Source organism: Mastomys coucha, unplaced genomic scaffold, assembly GCF_008632895.1.
Source record: "Mastomys coucha isolate ucsf_1 unplaced genomic scaffold, UCSF_Mcou_1 pScaffold5, whole genome shotgun sequence".
NCBI classification, from domain to species: domain Eukaryota; kingdom Metazoa; phylum Chordata; class Mammalia; order Rodentia; family Muridae; genus Mastomys; species Mastomys coucha.
The window spans coordinates 76980599-77000775 of NW_022196911.1; the positions used below are offsets into that span (position 1 = coordinate 76980599).

The 20177-nt window shown below is 45.0% G+C and overlaps 1 protein-coding gene across 2 annotated transcripts in view; it reads right to left on the reverse strand.

Moving 5' to 3' along the window:
• Asic2 (acid sensing ion channel subunit 2) overlaps window positions 1-20177 on the reverse strand; it is a 1070182-nt gene that overhangs the window by 313840 nt on the left and 736165 nt on the right. The gene's annotated exons all lie outside the window — the stretch shown is intronic.

Below are 20177 nucleotides of genomic sequence, written 5' to 3' on the forward strand. Positions count from 1 at the left end.
AGCTGAAAGGCAGCCTCCGGAAAGGACATTTACCACACCACAAATGGCACCTGCTTGCTCAGGGGTGGTGAACCACGAAGGTGGAAGCTTGTTTCTACCAATAGGAGACTAAGTGGGCGCTGGCCTTGGTGCTGACAGGACCACAGTGGAAGCTGGTAGCTGGGCTGCATGGAGGATCATCAGCCAAAGAAACCAGCCTTTGTGTAGGTCTTGTGTTTTCTCCCTTCCTCTCATTATTCCTTTTCACCTCTGTTCTCTTGATTCTCTTCTGGGATCGCCAGGACACTGTAGATCTTGAGACTCGGCCCCAGCGCCCTGCAACACCTTTGCCTCCAGTGACCAAGTTTCTATCTTGAGACAAAGTCTCTCAGGAGGCACACGTGAACCCCATGAACCCCACTTTCTCTCCTTCCCTATTCCCTCTTAACCACTCTTCTTCGCCTGCTAGTTTTTGCTTACTTTTTCTCATGAAGGCAGAAGAACTAAGCGAAAGAGCTGAAAAAAAAAAAGCCCTTGCTTCTGCATGCTTCTGCTTGAATCTTTTCTTCAGAACAGTTGTTGTTTATGAAGTTTTTAAAAATAGAAATTCAGCAAACCATTTGATACTAACCATGGACACACACACACACACACACACACACACACACACACGCATGCACACTCACGCAAATAGTAGAGAGTGTGGATCTAAGTGTTCCAAGACACCTGTACCTTCTTGCTGGATTCCCGTCCCCCCTCCCCTTTTCCTGGAGCCCAGGAGGAGCTGACTGACCAAGAGAACTCTTCATTGAAAAATAAACTTTCTAAAAAAAAAAAAAAAAAAAGAAAGAAAGAAAGAAAGAAAGAAAAAGAAAAAGAAAAAAAGAAAGAAAAAGAAACTTTCTTAAGAGACAGAGAGCCCAGGATTTAAGAAAGGTAATATTTGAATAGCGGGGTAAGGAGGCTGATGAAGCAGCTGTAGGCCTGGGTCCTTTTGCTTCATTTATGAGTGGAGCAGTGGCTAAATGTCTCCTCTTAGAGCCTCAGCTTCCTCTTTGGTGGAATTGGGCTGCTGGGACTCACTTTATGGGGTGTTTTGGGATCTGGGGTACAGAAGAATATATGTGCTTGTCTTCCCACCTGTGACAATCCATTCAGGCTCCTGAGGTCCCCGTTTCCCCACAGTCACTATGGGTCATCATCCTGGCCTTGCAGGCTTATGGGGAGCAGAGGTGCTAAGTGTATAATGCTGTCTAGAAGCACGGTATAAACATGATTGAACTCTCCTCTCCTCCCGGGAAGAAACTGACCCCAACTGTGAGGAGAAGTATGTTCTAGGAAGGAAGGTGGTATCAGATCTATCCAGAGGCATGTGTGTCCTTAGGAAGCTTACCTGGTCTTGTGGCTCTCACCCCACATCTGCTAGGGATTGCTCTGTGGTCTAAGGTCAGTGGCCCCACTCTCTCTGTCTCTGTCTTTGTCTCTCTGTCTCTGCCCCTGCCTCTGTCTCTGTCTCTCTGTCTCACTCTGTCTCTCTGTCTCTCTGTCTCTCTGTCTCTCTGTCTCTGTCTCTGTCTCTGTCTCTCTCTCTCTCTCTCTCTCTCTCTCTCTCTCTCTCTCTCCACTACCCCCGTCCATCTGTATGTACATGAATGCTCATTTTGAGGAAAGGAACTTCTCTACAAGACTAATAATTTGCTGAAGGGCTCTCAGGTCTCTGCTCTATCTTGGTACCCAACTCACTCTGCATTTACATGGTTCTGGACATCTGGCCTCTGGCATGGCTGAGGATAGGCTTTGGAGATGGGCAGCTAGGCTGTTGAGAACAGAGGCTGCATGTACTGAGCCAGGCTCCACACAAAGGCACTCTTCATGAGTGAGTCTTCATGACACCTCGTGGCTCACTTGCATTGACCCTACTTTGTAGGACAGGAGACAGAAGCCCAGGTAATTTCATCATTGGGTAGGACCACATGGCATCTAACCTGGCATGCAGACCTTCCCTGTGACTTAGAGCCTACTCTCTTCCCCATCCTTTCTGCCTACTTGTGCTGTGATCCTTCACTGTACCACATGTCCTTGCTGCATCTAGTCCTCTTCCTAAGTTGGCATTTCATTCTCTCCAGGTGGATGGGCATCTTTTTTTCGTTAGTGTTGGCTCACAGAGATAGGCCCACAGAAGACCTGTGGGTTCGACTGCCTCACGTTATCACAGAGGATTCTGGAACACCCATGACTTCCTCAGCATTCAGGGACAGACATCTGAGCTTAACTGGCTAGGATACTGGCATTGCTTTGTGCCATCACACCCAAGTACTACACTGGGTACGCTTTCTCCTGTATTCTTCTTGACAATACAATTAAAATAGAAATTGCTATTGTCTTCATTGTCCAGATAACAACACCAAGGCTCAGAGAGGTGAAGGTGTTCATTCAAAGCGATGAAGAAGCTGGAGTCGGAGTCTTCAGTCTGTGTGACTTGGCTTCTAAAATCAGAGCCCTTGCATGTTTTTAGAACCCCAGCTCTCTCGTATTTATAAGTTGGGCACTGTCGTAGTTTCTTCTGAATAATTAATTCCAAAACACCAAAAGGTGCTGAACCCAAGGAAAGACGTGGAAAAGGCACATTTTTATATTGCTGCCTTTAGTGGTCTGCATTTCCACACAAGTCGACTCCTGGGCCTCAAAGAGGCCTGTGTCATCCCAGGTAGGAACAATTCACAGCTCATAAACTAGAACAGTAATAACTATTACACAATTCCCGTGGACTAGACACCTGCTAGATACTTTCCCTCAGACAACAGTATTTGGTCCTCACACTAGCTTCTTGAAGAGAAAACGGAGATTGGAGGAGGCAGATATTTATCCTGAGTCTTTGTGTGAACAGGTAGTAGAGACAGGGTCCAGCAGGCACCTCCTTTGGACAGCCAGATCTAACTTTGCCTACCTATTGAGATCACCTTAGTACGGAGTTTCAGGAGAATAAGTGTCCAGCTGAATGAGGGTCCTGGGGTCCCCAAGCATATACAATACATCAATGCCTTTCAAAGCTCACGTGAGCCTGGGAGATAGCTCAGTTGGGAGTCAGTCAGGTGTCAGTGCTTACTTTGCAAGCATGAGCACTTGACATCCATCCACTGAACCCGAATTAAAAGATTTTTAAAAGGCACCACCTTCCTTAGTATACTCAGTACTGGGGCACTGAGGCAGGCAGATAGATCTCTGGTGTTCAGTGGTCAGCTCATCTAGCCAAAATGATGAACTGTAGGCCAGTGAGAGACTTTGTCTCTTATAACAAAGAGGAGAGCAACCGAGGAACCACACTGAAGTTGATCTCTGGCATTCACATGCACACGAACCCCTATCCCTACCCCTACAGACAGACAGACAGACAGACAGACAGACAGACAGACACACACACACACACACACACACACACATACACACACCACACACACACCTCCTTCTAAATAACTAAAGCCATTAGATGACTCTGGCATATGATGAGGGTTAATATTGCACGGGTGCTGGGAGATGATCTTTATCACCCCACAGTAGTCCCCTGGGACTCTCCTTGTCTAAGCCCTTGATCCACCTTAGACAAGGAGGATCTCTCCTTCTCCTCCCTCCCAGGTCCCAGGTAAGGGAGACAAATGCCACAGTAGCTTCCCACAGAGGCTGCCAGAAGAAATGCAATACAAGATGTGCACATGTTTCCACACCTTCCGGCAACTTTAGTTTTGAAGAGTTGGAAGGAACGGGTGAAATTAATTTTCAAGATTTATCTAACCCAACATAGATAAAGTTTCACCATGGCATGGTAAATATAAGTGTAATTCATGATGGGCTTCTGGCATTGTGTTTATTCTTGCACTGTGTCTTTGGACCTACTGTGTGCCTTTTATGCTCACAGAGCATCCTTTGGTTTGGACTAATCACATTGCAAGTGCTCAGTGGCCATGTAGGGCTGGTAGCTGTGACTCTGAACAACTCTGGTTGAGTCCCGTCCTCTATTTTTCCTCCCAAAGCTTCATCATCATCCAGGAATTGTGACATAATGCCTAGAAGAGATATTTTTTCCTCCTCCTGAATTTTTGTCACCTTCTAGGTATCAATCTGCCTTACTACCTATATGTTCTATTTTCAATTGCCAATGCTCAATCTTTGGGGCTGGGCGATGACTCAGTGGGTAAGGTGTTTGCCGTGAAAGCAGGAAGATTTAAGGTAAATACCCAGTACTCATATAAAATCAGGGTCCCGGGGCTGGTGAGATGGCTCAGCGGGTAAGAGCACCGATTGCTCTTCCGAAGGTCATGAGTTCAAATCTCAGCAACCACATGGTGGCTCAACAACCACCCGTAATGAGATCTGATGCCCTCTTCTGGTGCGTCTGAAGACAGCTACAGTGTACTTATAATAAATACATAATAAATAAATCTCTTAAAAACATTTAAAAAAATATAAAATAAAATCAGGGTTCCAGGTAAAAGCAGGCCACTCCAGTATGCCTGTAATCCTGGTATTTGGAGGTGGAAACAGGAGGATCCCCTGGGGTTTGCTGGCCAGCTAGCCTAGCCAATCTATAAATTCCAGGTTCAGTGAGGCACCCTACCTCAAAAATCTAAAATAGAGAGCAATTGATAACCAATATTGATCTCTCGTATCTACATGCATATGCACACACATAGTGTACACACACACACACACACACACACACACACACACACACACTCAAGTCATTACTCGGTCTCTCAAATTCCTATTGTCTCTTTATGAGGGAATAGATTGTAAAGCAGATTTTAGGAGCCTGCCTTTCTTGGGTACTGGAAAGTTCTTCCTCCAGCTTCATATTCCTTCTTCTGTTTATTTGTTTTTAAGATGAAAAATGACTTGAAAAAAACTATTTGATGATATGGATTAGGAGAAATAAGAAACTGTCCATTTCTTTTGGCCAGGTAATTTTCTAAGCAAACAGCCTCAACTGTGAAGAAGGTTCCGTGCGAAGAGATGCCTATCAGGGTCTTATTTCCACTATGAAATAATTGGATACAACCCAGACATTCCGTGTTCGCGCAGCAATTACAGGGGTTGAGCCCAGTCTAGTGGGGTGGGGGAGACTCACACTGTCGGTTAAGAGAATATCAGAGAGTCACCGGGCAGGGGACTTTTTATATTAAAATATTAAAATGTGAAAGGGAGAAGATAGAATCAAAATCGCGTGTGCAGAATTATAACTAGACGAAAATACCTCAGGACCACAAAATGACAGCAGGAAAATTCACAGAAAAAAGTTTAAAGCACCGCAGTTGTTTTCTGGTGATTTGATGGTGTGAGTTTTCTTCTTCCTTCGAGAGTGAGCAGTCCTTTCTCAGTAGAATAACCCTTATTCAAATAAATAAACAATGCTAAGTATGAAAAACAGTCAAGAAACCATTTTAAAAGTTTTGCATGTTAGAAACATCATTTCATGACAGCCATAGGCTCTCGGGGGCGGGGAACCGAGGAGGATTGTGGGTAGGAAGGATCCTTTCCTGCCAGGGGCAGATTTGCATTTTACACGCTGGTGCTTCCTTTCTGACAGTTTGGAGAGTCCTTTCCTAGAGCCTGGAGCTGGGGACACTCCTTACACAAAAGGCGGGTTTGTGAGGAAGACCCTACTTCATTGCTGTTGGCACAACAAACTCTTTCTTCAGCCTGGGGTTACAAAATGCAGGCATTCAACGTCCCCAGGAAGGAGACGGACAAGGACACTGCTCAGTTGCTGTAAGTCTAAAATTAAGTATCTCACTAGCGCAATTATGTCCCAAGTCTCCTTGGCACGAGGACCCTTGTTTCAGGATTTGAAACTTAGTTGGAACCCTAAGGACTTCCAAAGCCTACAGATTCTAAAAGGAGGATTTGTAACTTTTCCTTATCCTAAAATAAACTCAGAAGGTGGAGCATTAGCTGAGGCACTTTATGAAAGAGGTGCTATGTACCCATTTTGCAGATACAAAACTGAGGCTCAGAAGTGAAGAAAGACACTAAAGGAGCAGAAGGCAACTTTGGGGTTCAGCTTTGGATCTCTGTGGCTCCACAGCTCATGCGCTTCCCAGTTCACTTCTTATGCTCTGTATGCAGGAGCTCCAGATGTGAAGTTGTCCGTGAAGACAGAATTATCAGATTGTTGGATGGGTCCTAATCCTGACCCATGATCACAGTCATACAGCATGTCCCAAATAGACCCTGCTGATCAGTTTAGCCAAAGGGGATTTTCACATAAAGAGGATGCTAAGCCCTCATCAGAAAAGACAAGGTGGTCAGTGGGATGCAGAAGGGTTATTCAGAATGCAAGCAACAGCCTCTCTTCTAAAGAGGAGCACCCCAACCCTAGCTCATGGTGGCTCATGTGTCATCCTCTCTGACAAGGATCCACAAAGGATCCTGTGTATTCAGCAGGTGATGGGGGTTGCCTTCTTGGGGCAAGCGGAAGACTGATGGCAATCTTGGCGGAAGACGGAAGGAAAAAAAGGCAGCCGAACTACAAACACACGAGCTATCAGCATGATTCATGAAGTAATTATGGAATAATACAGTATAAACTATTAGGAGATAATAGTAAGTTGGAACTGACCCACCCCTTGGAGAACTTGGGGCTGACGAGCCTGCCGATTATTTGCTAGCCCCCAAAGTCTATGAACCAGTGTAATGTGAGCCAAGCTTGGCAGCTGGATTCAAAGGAGATAGGTCTATTATCCCCTTTTACATTAAACTGTGAGAACCCGCTGATGGGAAAACATAAATGCAAGCAGTTAGGCTAATATCAGCACTAACATCCAGGTAAAATGATAATTGCCAGACACCTAAAATCTCCAGAAATGAGATGCATTTAAACCACTCAAAGCTGAAAACAAACCCAGGTTGAAATGATGGCTACGCCATTCTAACTAGAAAGCACAGAATTGATAACAGTAATGGAGGCCAAGAGGGCTTCGATGCTTCCTGTGGGCGGGGTAACGACACAGAATCCATTTAAGCTAATTCGCATAAGGAAGCGGTGAAGACCCCTCCACCTGCTCCTGGCTGGGAAAGGCTGAGACTTACAGGGTCGGAGAAGCTCAGGCTAGCATAGAGATCAAGTGTGCACTACAAGATCTAAACCTCTGGGATGGGCCTCAGTGTGTGAGCATCTTCTAGTGCTTCAGGCTAGATCTGAAGACATTTGAGAAGGATTGGTGGATCCATAGCATCCAGGAGATCCTGAACTTCTGAAGAGCTATGAAGGAAAGGGGGTGTCTCCCTGAGGTTGTCATGTCACCGCAGAGGACAAGCAGATAGCAGAATCAGAGGTTGAGAATGTATTGCCCAATGTGCACCAATGTGACGCAGCCTGGTCACTCGCCTCAGGGACACAAGGATGGGTGAGACTCAGTTCCCAAGGAGCTCACACTTTGTCCTCTGGCTCCCAACCCAGATGTACAAGGCTATGCAGAAATTAGAGATTGCACCCTCTTCCAGCATAGATTTGCAGAAGGAAGGGAAATTCTTTTTATGCTTGCTGCTCATTCCTTCATCCCATGGGGTATGGACCTGGGTAGGAGCATCCTGGAAAGTTCCAGCCTAACTCAGCCTCCTGGGACTGTTCCGTGCTGTTATGGGGTCCCCCAGACTCTCTGGATAGTTTCAAACATAGCACATAACCACTGTGTCTCTAGTGAGTCACTAGTTTTGATGAATCTTCATCCAAGGCAGGAGAGGGGTCATGCTAAGCCACACTGGAGCCTGAAGCTGCTGATCTAGGCCATGGATGCTGTCTTTATCTATGGCAGGTTTTGAGTATCATAGATTTTCTTTTAACAAGAATTTTTATTTTTTATTTTTTATTTGTATATACTCACTGGTACATGGTTTTGTGTTGCATAAAACCATTTGAAAAACTACATATTGTACGTTGCATATGTCCCCCATCTCTCCCTTATCATTTCTTCTATCATTAATTCCTGTTGTTTCCCTAGGCAGTTTTGTTTATTCCTTCACACACACACACACACACACACACACACACACACACACACACACTCACACACACACTCAATTTGATATATCTATAAAGTCTCAGAATCAAAAAGGAGAGAAAACATATGATTTTCTTTTTGAGACTGGCTTAATTTACTGAATATGATCATCTCTAGCAGTTTCCAGTTTTTATTTATTGAGACAGGATCTAGTGTTGTCCAAACTGGCCTTGAACTTACTGTGTAGCTGGAGATGGCCTTGAACTTCTGAACCTCCTTTCTCTGCCTCTGGAGTGCTAGGATTACAGGTGTGCTCTATCATGGCTGGTTTTATGCAGTGTTGGGGATCAAACCTAGGACTCCAATTATACCAGGGAAGTATTTTATCAAGTGTGCTACATCCCTAGCCATAGTTTTGACTTTTCTTTGAAAAAGTATCGAATTAAAATGTTTTTTTCATGTTGGCTAATGAAATTTTTGGCATACTTTAAATCTTTCACCTGGGACAGGTACCTCCTCTTTTCCTGGTCCCTGAGGAGAGTATGACATGGCTGAATGGCTACTACATGCCAGGGAGCTTGAGCCCAGAGAGCTATTCAAGGTGTCAGGAGTGCCTCTCACAAATGGGAACAGAGGCCAAGAGAAGAACTGATCTTCCTGGTGAGTGAACAGCATTTCCTAGAGACAGAGCCTCTCCCTCTCCCTCCTCCCTCTCCCTCCTCCCTCTCTCTGTCTGTCTCTCTATCTGTCTCTGTGTCTCTCTCCCCAGTCTGCCTGTCCATCTCTCTCCCCCTGTCATTCTGTCTGTCTGTCTCTCTCCCCACCTGTCTATCTGTCTGTCTCTCTCCCCCTGCCAGTCTGTCTCTCTCTACCTGTCTCTCCCGTCTGTCTCTCCCCTATCTGTCTCTCTCTTACCCTGTCTGTCTTTCTTTCTCCTTTCTCCTTGTCTTCTCTGTCCTTGACTCCCTGTCTCTCTCTATGTCCCTGCCCCCTTCACACCACACCCCTGTGACTAGCATCTAATGGGTTCATCAAAGCCAGGTCTGTTTGATAAGACGGAAGGTACCAGGGCTTCAGTTGACTGATACAGATAGGAACTGGGCGGTCAGATTTGTCACTGTGCTCCAGCACAGAGGAGCGGGGAAGGCTCTCAATCTGCACAAATGGCCTTGGTCTTGAGACAGAAATATTCCTAGAGCAGAGGAGGGTGATTCATCAGGCTGCCAGGATTGGATGGAAATATCTCCTGAGAGTTTCCAGCTTCCTTCATTCTAATCTGGGCTCCTGGCTGTGTGCTCCTGAGATGCCGTGCCTGCTCTGGAAGACCTGGATGAGACCTGTGGAGGCTAGTGGACGACCCTGGGCTCTTGGCATCTGGGGGCCTGACACTGCTGGTTCCATCCCACTGCTTGTGAGCACAGTGACACCTGGGGACTTGGCACAAGCGGAACTCTCCAGGCTAGGAGCTCTAAGGGCAAACCCCAGCCCCACTGTTGATGAGATTAGCAACGGGGGCTGGGGGACAGGTCATTTGTTAAATCATGTTCTTTGCATGCATAAGAGCCTGAATTTTACCCCCAGAACTATGTATAAGTGCCAGGCATGCTTGTAACCACAGTACCTGGGAAAGCAGAGATAGAAGGATGCCTGGCACTCTCAGCTCACTGCACAGTCAGTCTGGCTTAATTGTTGTGTTCCAGGCCAGTAGGAGACCTTGTCTCAAAGAAGGTGAACAATGTTTCTGAAGATGAAAGCCAGGGTTGTCCACCAGCCTCCACTTGCATATACACATGCACACACACACACATACACATACATATGCATATATAGAGATATAGATATTAGATAGATAGATAGATAGATAGATAGATAGATAGATAGATAGATAAAAACAGGTTAGAAATGCCAGCCACTTTTGAGTGCTGCCTGACTTTTTTATACAAGCCAGCCCATGGGTACAGTCATGGAAACTGAGGCTTCCAGGGATGCTATTGCTCAAAGGCATGTAGAAGCTAATGGCTGGATCCAAATGAACTCTGATTGGTTTCACTTCAAAGAGCTTTCCAGGCATACTTCTAAGTCATGTGACCTAGGACAGAAGTCCACAAGACCTTCCCAAATCTCACTTTTCTCACTTGGTCACAGAGGCTAGGCATGCTCTGAGCATCCCTGTGAGGTGAGACAAATTCCTGTGATAGGACTCCATGGGGTTTCCTCTGCTTCCAATTCCACACAGAGTGAAGAGAACAGAGATGAGATGTCCTGGAGACCCGAGATATTCTGGAAAGGCAAAAGAGCCTTCCTTCAGGATTTTGGGTGAAACAGAAGACAGCCTCCTCTGATATACAGAAGTTGAGCCTATGGACTAGGGGTAGAGGGCATAAACAGAAGAATCTGGGCTGGCTTCCCAGAAGAACTGATATCTGGGGTGTAGTTGGGTGAAATGCAGGGAAGGAAACTCTAGGAAGATGTAACAGTATGTGGATCCCAGGGGTAAGAAGCAACAAGGCATTGTATGTGGGTGTGGTTCTTGGGGGGAAAGGAAATATTTGAAATATTACAGCAGTAGAGAGATGGATTCTGTTAGTGAAATGCTTACCTTGCAAGCATGGGGACCTAGAACCCATGCAAGAAAGTCAAACACTGTGGTAATTGGTCTGACTCCAGCACCAGGGCAGGAGAGTGAGGAGAGAAGACAAACGTATCCTGGGCCATAGCTGACCATAGCAAGCTTCAGATTCAGTGAGAGACACTATCTCAAAAATAAGATAGAGAGCACTAGAGAAAGACTCCCAGGGTTAACCTCTGACCTTTACATGGGCAAGCATGAGGGAGTGCATCTGTATGTACATATGCATAATACTTGAACACACACGCACACACACACACACACACACACACACACTAAGTAGTTCACTTAGGAGCCAATCATGAAATAAGTCCAGTGTGATTCCATTATGTGAAGCTTCTAAAGTCATCAAATCCATGGAAACAGAATCCAAATGGCAGTGCCAGGGGCTAGAAGGAGAGCTGTTGTTTAATGGGTACTGAATGTTAGTTTGGGTTGATTAAAAGGTTCTGGAAATTGGTTATATAACCTGTGAATATATTTAGCACTATTCCACTGTGCACATAGAAATGGTCAAGATGGAAATTTTTACATTGTGGGTTTTTTTTTCCTTCCCAAAACACTTTTACATTTTTTAAAAAAGCATTTTCTCTAATGGAGAATAATAATAAAAAGGTTAAGAGACTCTGGGTTAGGGCACAGCATTGGAGGAGGTAGGGAACACCTCTGGAGGAGATGTGGTAGCAAGGCTAGGCCCCACCAAGGTCTTAGAGCTCATGCTGGTATGCTGCAGTTCTATTCCTATGGGCTGTAGTCAGGAAGGCTTTTAGGGGAAAATGTTTGGTCATGTGGCTTATTTGGTCTAGTCAGTTCTGCTGCCTTGAAACCCCTTAGTAAAGTATAGTGGCTCCTGAGTGTAATCCCAGATCTTGTGGGAGAGTGATACAGAGTTTGAGGATTGAGGCCAGCATGGGCTTCAGAGTGAGTACTAGGTTAGCCTGGGATACAGAGTGTCACACTGTCCTTTAAGTATTAAAGATGAGAAAGCAAACAACTTAAAAACTGTCTTTGACAATGTGCGAATCAACAGGAAAGGCTCAGCTCCAGGTCAAACTATTCACAAAGACAAACACAGCTATTTGACTGACCCATGGGCCACATTTTGCTGACCTCTGCTGTGTCCCCTGGACAATCTACTCAGAGATCATTAGATTTTAAAAAGCCATTTGGCATCTGTGCAGATACCGGATGGGAGAGACTAGTAAAGAGAAAAAGCTGACTTCAGGGTTGGACCCCAAGAAAAGTAAGGGTACTTTCCTTCTCTCAGGGTAGGCCTCGCTTCCCTTTCTTGAGCTCCTACATCTGACAAAGGTAGGGACGGAGCTTCTTTGACATGGCTTTAGCTGCAGGAAGGAGAGACAGAGCCAAACTCGACAGTAGCGACACTTGGCCAGGTATCTGATGTTTTCCTGGAGGTCATTTGTTAGCAAAGCCTTCCATCCCCTGTCACCTCCCACTCATCTCTGTATTTCAGAGCTTTGATTCATTAACTCCAACTGTTGGGATTGCAGGTAACATTCAGAGTTGCATTTTAAGTAGGCAAGGATGACTGATTTAAAAGTGGCCCTTCTAAAAAGGTTAATATTATAAATGCATCTTAAATGCCTAATGCATAACCAAATGCCAAAAATATGGAAATGTCAGCAATGCTAAAAATCAGAGCAAGATAAAAAAAAACAAACAAACAAACAAATAGAAAACCAGGTCACCTTTGCTCTCTGTATGCTGTGCTTTATGGAGGTGAGGGAGGTCTACGCTGCTAAAGCAATTGCTAGAGAGACACTTGGGTTCCAGACCAAAGTGCTCTGCCTGGAAGCTAGTGTAGGACCAAAGGTGAAAGACCCCTCAAGAGAACTCCGGATGGATCATCACCACCATGAGGTGGTCTCAATCTATCAGAGTGTTGATTTTCTTCAGTGTATAGAAAGAATGGTAATTGCTTTTTTTGTTTTCCTTCACAGAGTTCTTAATTAGCTGAGAATCCACCATACCTGTTGGATGCCTTTTCCCTTAGTGCTTAGTCTAATGAACCACGGCAGACAGGAAATGCTCTAACCACATTTTTTTTTGAACACTGTACACTCTAGTATCTATCCTCACTTGGCTCTTGAAGTTGGAGAGCATTCCATTAGATGAATCCTAACATTTTTAGATATGACTTCCCTCAGGCGTGCTTGGGTTTCATGGGAGATGTTGTCAGAGTGAAGCTTTTGTAAGACTTGGAGGAATTATTGTTTACCAGAGTACCCAGGTTGTTGATGGTGTTGTGGAGGAAGGCATTTGGGACCCTTCAAGTAAACTACAGAAGGGGCTCCTGCCTTACCCCACAGCAACTCTGCAGGCCTGAGTGTGTGAGCTGGTTTGGTGAGGTGTGACAAGACCTACCTGTACCAGAGTGAACATGACCATGTGTGTTTGTGTGAGCAGGCCTGGCCTAAGACCAGTTGGGGCTCATGAGGTGCCTGGGGTGCCCTACTGAAGGAAGAATTCACTAGTGCACCCAAGTCTGGACTCATGATCCTGAAACCCTAAGAAGTGTGTCTTAAGTCCTCTTACCCTGGTCTCAACATTTGGGTAGACAGCTGTGTAAAGTAGAAGACAAGGTTAAAAATGTAGATCAAAGAGGAGAGCTGAGACTCTTGTCTTTAAAGACTTTCCAAGAGGCTGGAGAGATGATGGGTCAGGGTTAAGAAAATGTATCTAAGTTTGGTTCTCAGGTCCCAGCAGGCAACTTACAACTGTATGTAACTCCAGCTCCAGAAGATCCAGTTCTTCTTCTGGCCTCCGTGGGCACCTTCATCCACAGGCACAAATCCACATACACACATACACATGCATATACACGATTAAAAATAAAGACACTCTGAAGCAACTTTCACAACTAGCATGGATCTCCTTAAGTCTGGGACGTTCTTGGGTCTTCAAGATCATCCACTCTAGCTGTAGTCAATTAATACTGTGTATCTGATTCCCAAGAAGACTTTGTTAAACCTCCGGAGTCTTGGGTGCCATTTCCCAGACTCAGACTCTGTAGGTCAGGGCTGGGGGCCCTGGAGACAGGGCTGGGGATCTATATCAGGGCTGGGAAACTTGTGCACACTCTTTCTTTTCCCTGTTAATCTGATGAGGTTTGTCCAGGACCACCCACGGAGAAACTCCAGCCATGAACATCAAACCCATCATCCAAACTAGCTCACTTCAGATAGTGACTGGCAAACTGAGCCTGTTTTGGTCAATGTCATGTCATGCCCACTTGTTTATCTATTGCTTACAAGTGTTTGTAGAGTCTAGCAGCAGAGCTGAGTAATTATAACAGAGACCTCATGGTCGTCAGAGCATATGGTATTTAGTATGTGGTTCTCTGTTTATACAGTCTGCTGAGTCTGCTGACCCTGGTTCGGGTTATTGTTTGGCAAATATTTGTTCCCTCACCTCATCCTGCTGTGAATAGAATGTACTTTTCTGTGTCATTGATGCTAGGATTAGCTGTGACTCTCACCTGGAGAGATGGGCTATTAGGGGACCTAACATAAGCTTGCACTGCGAAGTGGGATCTCTTGTTATTCTCTTATGTCAATGATAAAAAAAAAAAAAAAAAAAAAAAAAAAAAACCATGTCTAGTCAACCTGCCTGTTCAAGGAGATTGAGAGCCTCATGGAGCAGTGGCAAACTTGTGATTTGTGAGATTTTTAGTGCAGCCACTCTAGCAGAGCCATCTTTAGATCACTCATCCCAACCTGCCCAAAGTTAAGAGCAATTAGGCTGGTTTTTTAAGAAGCCATGGACTTTTCAAGTTGCTTGTCAATCAGTGTCCCTGATACAGGGAGGCTACTAATAATTAGTCACATTTACAGGCATAACCTGAGTTTGATGACCTTAGCTCCAACCTAGCCATCCTCTTTGAATTGGAAGGTGGGTATTTGACCAAGCACCTAGGTATGTAGTTGAATTGCCTAATTCTTCTCTGAATAATGGGCACTCAGTTGAGCATGAGAGGGATGGGGTGGGGTTTAATAGGTTTTGTTTTTTTTTGAGATAAACTGGAGAGGGCCCAAGAGAGCTGGGGTCTAAGCTGAAGGTTGCCTTTGCTGATGAAGCCCCCTTCTAGACACCCCTTCTTGTGATGAATGGTCTCCATGAGCAGAATGAACAACAAGACAAATGGAAGTGTAGGGAAGCTGCACCAAGAATAATCACAGGGTCCTCAACATATTTTGATTCCAATTTAATGTTGCTTGGTGAAAGAGAATGCGTTGTGAATAAATAAAGAACAGTCCTGCCACCATTAAGTGGCAGGTGACATTAGCAGAGGATGGCCTTAAATCATTTGAGAGCCTTAATGGTACCACTCACAGTACAGAAGGAGGGGAGCCCTCCCCAAAGTTGCTCCATGAGGGAGTTTGCAAAGCAGAGGGATCACTGTTGCCAATCTTCATTTTGTGCTGGAAACTTAAAGTGCAAGGTAGCTTTCAGCGATAGGTGTGAATTTGTATGTGTGTGTGTGTGTGTACTGTGTGTCGATGGGCACATTTGTATGCTTGCTATATCTTATAGCTATATGGCATTATGATCCTGCATGTGTTTACATGTATGTGTACAGTTGCATGCATATTTTTATACGCATGTTTCCTGATAACTGTCAGGATCCCTCTTCCTGCCTGCTTCCTTCCTGACAATGTGGCCATTCCTAGAGGAATACAATGCCTGTCTTGCTCTCTACAGGCCAGTTAAGGCTACATTACAATCCTGTGTGATCATAAAATTTCTGCTCCGTGTGCTTACACCATTAAGGCCACAGCTCTCTTTGGGGCCATGGAGGCTGTGGAGGTGACTTTTTTGATGTGACTCTATGTGATCTCTTTTGAATATTGCAGATAGCAGAGCATTTGAACAAAGCCATGATCTTTTCCATAGTTCCTCTCCATACTTCATCAGTTCCAGGTTGAGCCTGTTTTGAAGGATGACCCCAGGGTACTCTACCAGAGGGGGTTAAGAGGCAGCCAGGAGGGCCATGAGGGCCAAGGCTACAGGAATTGATCTACACCAGCCTTAGATACTGTTCAGAGGGTGTAGAAACTCATGCTAAGAAATCCTGTCCAAGCCGGTCCACCAAGGCCAGCACTCAGAAGTAGCTTTAACAACAGGTCTGAAGAGGAAAAAGCATGGCTGAGACCGGCTGGTGATCAGTAGAATAAATCTAAGTTACAATTGAATACTGTCTATGAGCACACTTGAAGGTCCCAAGACTCTGGTGTCTCCTATTCAAATGGCTCAGGACTATGCTCAGGGATCAACTCTGCAGAGAGTAAGGGCTCTCATGCAGAAAATACTCCCTAGCAAAGCCCAGTTATCCTTCAACATCTTAGAGCAGCCCCTCCCGCTCACTCTTTCTGATCCCCTTCAGTCTAACCCTATGGTTCTTGGCTGATTCTACTCGCTACTTCAAGAGCCTGTTCAACTTTCCTGACTGTTGAACTTCTCTCTGGACATTAGAAGCCTAGAACCCAAGCCACTCCAGTTGAAACTTGACGTGGACTACGTCCCATTACGACCGAGTGTTACATGTTTCCTGGCCCTATCTCTCCAGCCAGCCTGCCTGTTCCCCGGATGCAGGAGGAGCTGTACTTGCTCTGCTTCCTTCCCACACTGGCCATTTGAAGGTGCTCAGCCCAGGTCCTCTCACTAAGATGATAAGGCCTTTCTTCCCATGAGTCAGCTCAGGCTCTGCATTCTATGATGTCAAGAATTTTGTGTGATCCTCCCGCCCTTGGACCTGCGGCCCAACCCAGCCTAATTCTGGAGCAAGCATGTCCTCACTACCACCAACTCCATCTTCACACGTGTTCATTCAGACGTGAGCCTATCTCTTCTCTATAGACAAAGCATGGCCAGATCCTCATGTACTTTTCTGCTCATACCTGAGTTGCCCTTTGCCCTTTGGGTCTTACAAATGGATTACCTTACACTTCTTCTTTATGGACTCCCCAGGTTCTTCCATGATGTGCGTAGCGCCCCTATGGAATTTGCTTGTGTCTCATGGGACACTTAGTATATCACAATGTCAAAATGTGTTGGCATTAAGCCAGGTGTGGTGGCTAGTGTCTGTTAAAACATTTGGGAGAGCAAGGCGCTTCTCTGACCAAATCTAATTTAAAATATCCTATTTATTTTTATCCTCTATTCTGTCATGTGGCTGGTTACCTGTGCTCAGGTACCGTGTGTCAGTCTCATCACATCTTTCTGGGTGGCTCTCTCTCCAGAATTCTTTCTACCTCCTGGATGTCCCACCTTCTATTCTACCCTTTCCAATAGGCCATAGGTTTTTTTTTAATTGACAAGTTATGTATCCATACAATACAAAATGTATTCTTTCTGTATTGGACTACAGAGGGAGAATCCCCTCTTAGATAACAAAGATTTTGCTGATGTCAAATTTCCCCAGCTACCTATTTCAGCTTCCCTACCAGATGGTCAGTTCCACCAGAGCCGAGCTGCATCTTAGTCCCACTTCCCCACCACCCCAAGTACAGTCTGGAGATGACTTTCACTGAAACACTTGAAGCACTCTTTGGGTTAGTTGCTAAGGAAGGGAGGCACGTCTATGAATCCAGTGGAAATGCTGGTGGCTGAGAAGAGCAGGAGCTGTTGTGTGATCCTCAGGACATCTCACTGCTGGGCACAAAAGAGTCTCCTGCAGTAGCACCCAGCTACATAAAATAAGATGTTGGCAGCCACTGGGACCTGGTAGCCAAGTGGCATCAGAAAGGTGTGTCCCAGACCATATGTTCCTCACATATGACTCTTTGAGACAGATGCTAGTGAGGGAAAGCCTGTCCAGAAGAATTGACTTAAATTCTTAGAATTTAAGAATTGTTATCATTGAAAAGCTTTTTTTTATCACTGTATGACCTGCATCATGGGTTCAGTCTCTCTAGGTCTCAGTCTCCTTGTCTATACATCCCTATCTGTTAGGTTTGAGATGAAGGTTAAATGAGATGCTATGTTAAAAGAAACTCACAACACTTTCTTTGACAGTACTAGATCCTACTATGGTCTCTCCTTCCATTGAGCCCTGCTTACGTAGCTTGATATGTGTTAACTGGTGACTTCAAGAATACACTTACTTATATCTAGTTAGCAGATTGTGTTCTCTTTGAGGACAGTCTTCATCTCTGTGTTCACCTATTGTTCCCATAGTGGCGCCAACACACAATTGTTGAATAAATGAATGAATCAATGACCATGAATTATGAGTCTTAATGGTTCATGCCACTATATAGAGCAACACCTTGCTTATTTACAACTTAAGACAGAAGTTTGAATCAGCAAACTGACAGAATGTTTTTAAAGTAAAATGTAAAGAAACTCATAAAGAACCTTCCAAGTTAGAAACCACTGAATGCCTGACTACAGAGCGTTTACTCCTAGAGGTCTTGCCTGGAAGGCTGTCTTATACAGATAAGACTAATTTGTAATTAGTAAATGGCCGTTGGTATTCAAATGCAGCAAGGAGTTAAGGTTGTTAAAAAGACTTTGTTCTCCTGAGTGGACAAAACATCACCCCTGCAGTGTTGGAGATTAGCATTTTTTTTTTTGTAATAACATTCTTTCATGTTTCTCTCCGCAAACGTTTATTGAGTTCTTCTGGATCCCCAGGTACTATGTTAAGCACAGCACAGATTAAGGCAAGGCTTCTTGCTCACACGTGCTTTATGGTCTAATGACAGGTGATGGTCAATAATTAAGAAAACCATGCCTGGAAAGTATGGAACAGATTTTCTACAGGCAGGTGTGCTCAAGGCCCTTCTTATCTTGACTAATTTTGACAAGGCAGCCAGATCACAAGGACAGTGAAGCACAGAGAGAAAGAAGAAATGGTTCAGTGGTCCCAAGGAGGAAAAGAAGCATATTCAATCAAATAGTGGAGGGGGTGGGGTTGGGGGTGTCACATGACTGAAGTTGGAGAAGGTAGGGAAGAATGAGTTGTGGTGGGTGTCACAATCCCTGGGTTTGCAATTGCTCTCAATATACAAGAAATGTAAGCAGGGATACGGCATGATCTGATAGCCATTTCTCTGGGGATCAGGGATGGAAGGATGCAAGGTTGGAAGCCAGCGAACATTCAATTAGTCTCCAGCTTTCTCCTCTGTCTAACATCCTCGGGTCAGGCCTCCACTCACTGGTGCATCATGCCCTGACATGTCCACCAGGCATCTCAGTGACTTCAAGCATCTCGTTGATGGTTTGTCAGTGCCCAAGCCCTTGTTTTCTCAAAGAATTACTTCAGCTCCTATCACTTCAGCTACCTAGTCCCACACTCACCACCCGCTATCCTATTGTTGCTGAAGAGAGCTTCACCTTCGAAGATTTTAAGTATCTACTCTAAAACCAACTTCTCATCCTACCAACCCACTAAGAGAGGGTAGTGGCTTAGAGCATGGCACTCACAGCAAGGCTGGAAACATGGCATTATCACTGGCATTCTCCAGTGTATTTCTGGAGTAGAAACAACAGCCTTAATTGGTCAACTGGTTAGAGGGAGAGGGCAGAGGCTCAAAAAAAGAAATCAAGGAGAACTCTCAGATATTTGGTTTAACATAGTCAGCTGTGGTGACACTTTCTAAGATGGGAAAGGATGGAGCAGGATGGGAGGCAGTTTGGGATTTTATAAGTGGAGATCTGTGTGCATGTGTGTGTGTGTGTGTGTGTGTGTGTGTGTGTGTGTGTGTGTGTGTGTTGCATGCACATGGATTAGGAACAGAGTGTTTGACATCAAGAGTTTTGTTCTGGCTGGGTGCGGTGACACGTGCCTTCAATCCCAGCACTAGGGAAGCAGATGCCAGTGGATCTCTGTGAGTTTGAAGCCAAACTGGTCTACAGAGTGAGTTCTAGGACAGCCAGAGCTCTTACACAGAGAAACCCTACTTCAAAAACCCAAAAACTAAAAACCCAAAGAAAAATAAAGCATTCTGTTTTGACCATGCCAAGTTCGAGATCTCCATTAGACATCCATGCAGAGATGTCAAGTCAGCCTCTGCATATTTGCAATTTGAGCTCTGAGAAGTGATTAAAGCCGAAAATACAGATCTAGAACATTTGCATATAGATTACCAAGGGTGAGGGACATCAATAAGGAAGAGAAAGAGGCTCAGGTAGAGAAACTTGGATATTTAGTTTCAACAAAAAGGGAGAAACTTACAAAGAGCTGGACATAGAGGCCAGTTACTTGGGAGTGGACCCCAAGAGTGAGCCCTTCTCAAAGCCAAGAGAAGATAGTGCCCTGGAAAAGAGGGATGAGTAGTATCCACTTCTGCAGGGAAGACAGCAGTGTGAGAATGGAAAGCTGGCCACCAACAACCTTGATGGGAAGTCTGTGTAGTGGTGGGGTGGGAAAATGAGGTGGTGCAGAAACATTGGCATGTGCAGAGATACTTCTATTTAAAGGAAGCTTTGTTGTAAAAGGGGACAGATAAAGTAGAGCAGAGAGAAATGGCCAAGTGTGCAGCAGGCCCCAGATCTGAGAACAAGATTGTCTGTCCAAGGCAAGATTACGGAACGATGGAGGAACAGGAAGT